The following is a 7,466-nucleotide window of genomic DNA, read 5'->3' on the forward strand; positions in this document are numbered from 1 at the left end:
TCAATGAGCTGTTGACCAGCCCTGGGACTAAGTCTCCGGACTGAACCTCGTGGGCCAACAGACCCCTTTGTTGTTCTTGTCATTCGTAAGTTTGCTAACTGTAACTGAAGACATCATTTTCCTACGCACCTAAGCGTAAGTCAAATAAATTCCATCTTGTTTAAGAAACCGCTATGCTTCCCGTGCCTCAGTTCTCCATAGCCAATAGAACCCGGCCTGTTTCCATGTCTAATCGCCACCCCGGCCCACCGTGACTCTGGGGCTTGGTTCACCCCTCCGGGACATGGCGTCACGAACAGGATCCGTGGGAGGTGAACTGGAGACTGAGTGGATAAAAAAGTGCCCATGGAGCAGTGAGGATCGCCAGACGACTGAGCTGAGCGATGTGTGGGATCATCTTAATTACCACCAAGCTGTGAATCCAGCAGGGGAAACTATGAGCGGGTATCTGTCCCTCCGGGGAGATGGCAGGGAAGGCTCACCCCGGGAGCTCTGGGCTGTGTTTTAAAAGACCCTAGGGTTGTGTATCGCCTGAAGGGAGACACTGGATCCTTAGCCTTAATGAAAAAGAAAATTCCAGCCGTAGCAAAATCCCATCCAGACCGGGAATTTGCAAAGTGCATACAGTATATGAAAAAAGGGGGTGAGGATACTCCTCCCGACGAATTTAACTGTCCGAGCCTTATGAGCGGGTTAAGGGGGCACAAGCTCCTGGTTCAGCTATGAGAAAATCTGGAGAAGAACGGGAGGAAGATAAAGTGGACAGGAGTGAAATGGAGAAAAGGCTGCATAATAAACATTTTATTTAGAGAGTACGTGGCTTTATTAAGGGAACTCACTGACACCAGAGCACAGCTCATGTCCGCAACAAAAGTCGCAAGCAAAATTATAGCCGGAGGGCCATTGCAACATGGCGCCGGCCATGCGGTGAGCTTGCCTAGAAACTTGCTGACGCCACAGCATCCTGCTCCGCCCATACCCAGCCCACTTCCAGGTAAAGCACTGCCTGTGACCCCGCCTGCCTGGGATCCATTCCCTGCTACACCACCACCCTCTGTAATCAAGTCACTGCCTCCGTATGTCAGTCAGCGCCCTCTGGAGGACGCACGGGAGAATTGCAACTATATTCACAGCCGAGGGAGAAACAATGTAACCCAGGACTCCGAACAAGAAGCAACGGAGGAAGAAAGTAACCGGAGGAGTAACGAGAAAGATAGGAGTGTGGCAACCACCAATGTGGAACCAGAGATCACATCTGCTTATCCAATAGCTGTACAAAAGTATACTATGGGACCTAACGGACAACAGCAAATGACCACAACCACCAGGTCTAGGACAAGATCAGAAATGAATGAACTCAAAAGAGAGACTAGCATCAGAAATGAAGAGACTCCTATAGCCTGGCTAGGAAGGTTAGTAGCTGAGGCTGGAAGTGAGTTAGTAGACAGGGAAGAAGCCTTGCAATTGGTTAGGAATGCAGCATGGAGCCGAGCGAAGGTGGTGGATCCAATCCCCGTATTAGCAAACTATTACTGGCCCATCCCCTTACCAGCACTTGCAGTAGAGGCACTACAGCGGAAGGTTCATGCATGGCATGAAGGAATAGTGAATAAAGCAAATGCTGCTACCCTGATACATGCAGTTATAGGAGCATCCTATGCTCTTTGGAATCCGACCTTTAGGGCATTAAATCTTACTCCAGATCAGGTGCAAGGAGCATGGCCACACCGCTATGCCACCACACCAGGGGATGTCCCTTGCCTAGCAGAAGCTATAGAAGCGGCATCAGAAATTTATGGAGGAAATCTAACTATCACCGTCTGTCTATTATTAAGTCCTTCTATAAATGGCCCAGTGATGCACACTCTAGGCTTATTAGATCAACTGCAAGGAGCGATGCGACTGAGACCCCAAAAGAGTGCATACCCTACTCAAAATGAAGAATGCGAAATACAACAGGTGTACCCCATTGGAAGTTCCAAAAGCCCTTACCTCCAACCAGCTGATAAGAGAACTTACCATCAGGCTTATCAGAAGAAGGTGATTAGAAGTCCACCACAAATGAGAATGAATCATCAGCCGCGGAATTCACCGCCACAAAATCCCAGGAATTCCTCAAGCTATCCGCCTTTTCAACGGACACCATTGGAAAGAGCCATATTTGCCTTTTTGATGGAGAAGTCAGGTCTATCAAAAGAACAATTGCGGTCACTCGGGGGTGAAGGACAGCGGGCTTTAGCCAGGACATTGGGCTTCAAAGAAAAAAGAAAGCAAAAAAACCAATAAGTGCTGTTGGCGGAGGTCCGGTGACCGGCAGCTACGCCAGCTCTGTAAAACAAGAAGGCAAACAGACAACGGATAACGGTTTAAAACAATCCAAGTTAACTCAATGCTCACCAGTTCAACGAAACGATGACCCAAAGCAGAAAACATTATCCTGTCATGATGAAATGACCCTTAAACCAGTTATACAGGGTTCGGAGAGTTATAAAAAGGTAAAGGTAAAACAAGGAGTGGAAATTAATTTTCAGATGGAAGGGACGTCGGGAGACGAGGGTATTGACGGTATGGAGGAAAAAGGATCACCGGTTTTAGGAGAAAGAGTTGGTGTGGCGATAAACCACGCAAAAGTTTTCAGTAATGATCCACGACCGTATTCAGTGGTAAAGATTCAAGATCCTGAGAATCCAGATAAAATAGTCCCCACAGAATTTTTATTGGACACAGGGGCGCAAATAAATGTAATAAGAGCTACAATCCCGCATATCAGAATGAATCGGATAATGCTAGTGCAAGGGTTGAACACTGCCACCACGACAAATAAAGTAAAAATCTTGGTAGAAGGAAAGAAGAAGAGTCTAGAGGCAGTAGTAGGAAGTATGCATATCTTAGGAGTGCCCAGGATAAGAATGTTGGGTTTGAAACAGAAAGTGATGGAGGCATTGCCTATAACTACTATTGCAACCCACGAAAGACATAAACCCGAGTTGAAGATCAGTTCTTCCTGGAGATATAACCCTATCCCCACAAAGGGAAAACTTAGGGAGCCGTTGGAAAAGTTATTGAAGCACTTAGAAGATCAGGGATCTATTACTGCTATTCCTGCAAGCGCAAGATTATCCCCAGGATGGGGCATAGAAAAACCCGGGAAACCATTGGAGGTCAGGTTAGTTGTGGACTACAGTGAGGTGAATAAACGTTGTACCGAACTGACGCAACCTACTCCATGCAACTTGGTTCAGAGTTTAAGAGAGATGGCTGAATATCAAGCAGAGAAATGGCTAGGAACTACCTTAGATTTAAAAGATATGTTTTTTTCAATCCCCATTCAAGACGATGATGGAGTGTTAAATATGTGTGTGGCTGGTAAAATGTTCCGGTGGAATGTATGCCCTCAAGGATATCGGAACACTCCCACATTAGCCACTGCTGCAATGAACTGTAGTCTTGAGAAGTTCTGCCACAATAACCCAGACAGTAGACAAGTGGAAATGTGGAGTTATATTGACAATGTAGCTATAATGGGTCGGGAGAAAGGAGTAGTTGAAAGAATTACCCAGGATCTGGTAGAGCATCTCTCAAAAGATGGATGGATGGTAAATTTAAAGAAGTCAAAATTGAACCCAACCTCTGAAATTGAATTCTTGGGAACACTGTTCAAGGGAGAGAGACGGTACGGAGTGTCTCATGGAGGAAAAGATATTGCCACCTGGTTAAAGGATAAAATCCCCAAAACTAAGGCAGAGTTCCAATCCATTTTAGGAAAGTTAAACTGGCTGAGACATTACATCTTACCTGAACAATTGTCAGTCCTATCGAGGGTCCAACAACAAATCAGAGATAAGAAGAAGAGCACCGTGGACAGGAAAAGATACAAAGGCTTTGGAGAGGCTGTTAAATACCATTGAAAACACTTCCTTAAGCGCCATAAACTTTTCAGTTCCATTGATAGTAACCATAGGATTCTCGGATGAACATCTGTTCTCCACCGTAAAGGACTCTAGTGGAAATCTGATCTATACGGTGCATAGGACAATTCAGTCAGCTCAACATCGGTACAGGACCGTTGGTAAAATTTTGATGGCTGCCCAGTTAGTAGAACCATTATCGGTAGGACACGGGAAATTCCAAGCGGTAGGAGCCACCTTACTCCTGCGTTTGCTCCATAATCGACGGGACCCATGCTTCCAAGGGGATTCATCCACTTGGAGTGGTCTGGTGCTGAATCATGTATACCAGTGGCACCATTGGAAGCATGTGGATATAACACCTCTAGAACCAGTGAGGCAAGATGAAAAGGTCATTCTATATGGAACTACGGAACCCGCTTGGATGGCCTTAGACGGTACCACCCGAGAGGGAGGAAGATACGGGTATCACTGTAAACCATGCCGAGTACATCACGTCCACTCGGGGTGTGAGTCGGCCCAACACAATGAACTCTTAGGGTTTAAAGAGCTCCTGCTACATTGTCTTATGTGTCACAATGGAACCTTTCCAGTTCCAATCCTTGCTACAGATTCCCAATACATCTATAATATTGTTACCGGCCGAGCCACAGAATCTGAAAATCTCGATGTGTGGGAAGAGATCTATGATTTACTGAGTGAGTTTGAAATACCACCACTAGTAAAGCACACCGATCACACACTACAGATACTGATCCAGTGCACAAAGTTATAGATAAAATCCTGCAAAAACCAAACTGCTGGGAACAAGTATTCGTCAACGAATCCATATGTACAGACCCCTACTTGACATGGCTGCATGAACACTGGAACCATCCAGGGTCTCGAGCATGCCACGAGCGATGGAACTGGATAGTGAAAGAAAATCCAGGGTATGGCCGCTCGCAAGATTGGAAAAGGATAGTTCAAGCGTGCGAAGTATGTGCAAAAGAAAAGTGCCACCCTACAGGAAACACAAAGGGCGCCTTTGATAAGAAAGGGTTTAATACAGGAAAGACTTGGCAAATTGATCTGTTGGGACCGTTACCCGAAGCTGCTATTCCGAATAAAGGGTTGATAGTAGTGGATCTGGGAACACAACAGGTTACCGTCATCCCATTATGAAAAACTCACGCTGCAGCCGTAATATCTGTCTTGATGAGTGTATTTTCTGTCTGGAAAGTACCGGGTATTATCCAATCGGACAGAGGACCACCGTTTACTTCTACCGCAATAGAAAGATTTGCTGCATCATATAATATACACTGGCATCACCATTTACCCTACCATCCTCAGTCAAACGGTGTAGTGGAGAGAGCTATAGGGTTATATAAAGAGGCATTGTGAACTAGAGGGAACGGAATATATAAAGGCTGGGTAAAGCACAATCATGAAGTACTCACAAACCTTAACGCTGATAAAGAACTTTGGAATACGAGAGATGTTGCACCGACAGATCCATGGAAGCCTAAATTCCAGCCTTCGGAACTCGTGTGGGTCATGCTTCCAGACCCAAAGAACAAACACCCAAAGGTCCAAACAGGAGTAGTAAAGACACCAGAAATGTACCCAAATACGTACTTAGTCGAGCTTGAAGAGAGCGGTCGAAGTATTATAACCCACCACAATTGGTTGACACGAAGAGCGGAAAAACAACCGCCTGATAAGATAGGCCCGTAATGTAATGTAAATTATGATATTGGAAATCCCGTTCTGTCCTGCTGTGTTTTATATTTCAGGACAAGAGTAACTGAGCATACGGAGAAGTGATCAAACCACCCACCAAACGAAGACATCGGATCGCGGACATCAGAACATGATTGGGACAATCAGACTGTTGTATTGTATATTTTGCATATATGTTACCGTTGCTTCAATTCAGAGCTCTGATGTTTCATCAAATTCTGTTCTTAGACTTATATCGCTATGGGCAAATGTCACTGGGAATGATGAAAGGGGGGAGGGATTAACAGCGTGTTTGAAGGTCCCCATGTCAACAGAAGATCAGATCCTTATTCCCTATGTCATGTCCCATAACGTCACCGAATGGTTTTATAGGATAGTAAGACATAAGGTGTCATCTATAAATATCACCCAAAATTCATTAAAAAATAAAAACTGGGTGATAAATTATGCATGGAGGAAGGATTTAACTATTTTTGACCTATATAACTTTAGAGAAAAGAGGTGTGAACGAACCCCCATAGAACAATCAACCCCATTTAAGACCGAAAAAATACCATGCTCAAAGATTCCATGGGGAATTAACGCAAATGAGGAAAAAGGACCCCCTGGGGACGATTTACTTAATTGGGACCCTAGGTCTGTAAATCCGGCCTGGATAGTGTCATTGCCTCCCCATCCAGGACCAGGACAAGTACTCCCAGTTATCTGGGTTCCCCTTAAGACACCAAAACCCATAACGAAATGGAAAGTCAGCTCTGCTGAAAAGTACCTAATGTTTTACTATCCTGTCCTGTGAGCCTCAGTACTCAGTGCCACGTGTCACGGTATAACCAGCCATATAGATGCGAACTACCCAGATCAGCTTTTTAAATTCGAGATAGCTGTTTAGAATTATATACTCCTGCTGCATTGGGACTTGTGTGGGCCTGCAATGATGGGCGATTGAGGTTAAGGTTACCTGCAATACTTTCTGGGGTTCGGTGTTTTCTAGGTACTGTTCTATTCTGTCCCACATTATCCGTTGACACCGCTCATCCACCCAGTCCAGCTGTGTTACATAGAAGCGCCCGATCATCCAGTCCAGTTTGGAGCTCTCTGACTAGGGGAGAAAGAATAGCCCAGGGAGCGAGTTGGGCATTTGAAGGACTCCTTCTATGGGGTCTTGGAATTGCAAAAGCATGAATAGCTCTAGCAGAATTAGCGGAGCAAGTTGAGCTTTTGGCCAACGAGACGGTTACAGGATTCGAGCTGATTAATCAACAGCTCCAAGCCACCTCCCGCATGATGATGCAGAATAAATTGGCATTAGATACCTTACTGATCCAACAAGGGGGGTTATGTCAGTATCTCAACCTATCCCACGAGATGTGTTGCATCGCCATTCCTAACATATCTATCCCCCTCCAACAACAGATAGTAAAAATTCGAAAAATAGCAGAAGATGTTAACGCCATCTCTGGCCTTGGAAAGGGATGGTTATCTCAGATCTTTAAGTGGTTTGGATGGAATGCTTCATCATGGGTGATGAATTTGTTAACCCCTTTACTATCCTTTCTGGTTATCATCATTGTTATAACTACGTTAGTTTGTTGTGTATTCAAGTGCGTCAAAAAGCAAATGTCTGATTTATCTGTCTTTGTCTATACTCGCATACCGACTCACATAAGCTTGCAAGAGGGAGCCGAAAATGAAGGAGATTACGAGCTCTAAGATAACGTTCCTGGTTCTTGCATTGACAGCAAGGGGGCATGTTGGAGCAAAATTTTAAGTATAGGTGCTGCCAATGCATGAACTCAGTTTGACTGAGAGTGGAAAATTCTATACAGGGCCTGA

Source organism: Crocodylus porosus, unplaced genomic scaffold (assembly GCF_001723895.1).
Source record: "Crocodylus porosus isolate Cpor-Errol unplaced genomic scaffold, CroPor_comp1, whole genome shotgun sequence".
Taxonomy (NCBI): Eukaryota; Metazoa; Chordata; order Crocodylia; family Crocodylidae; genus Crocodylus; species Crocodylus porosus.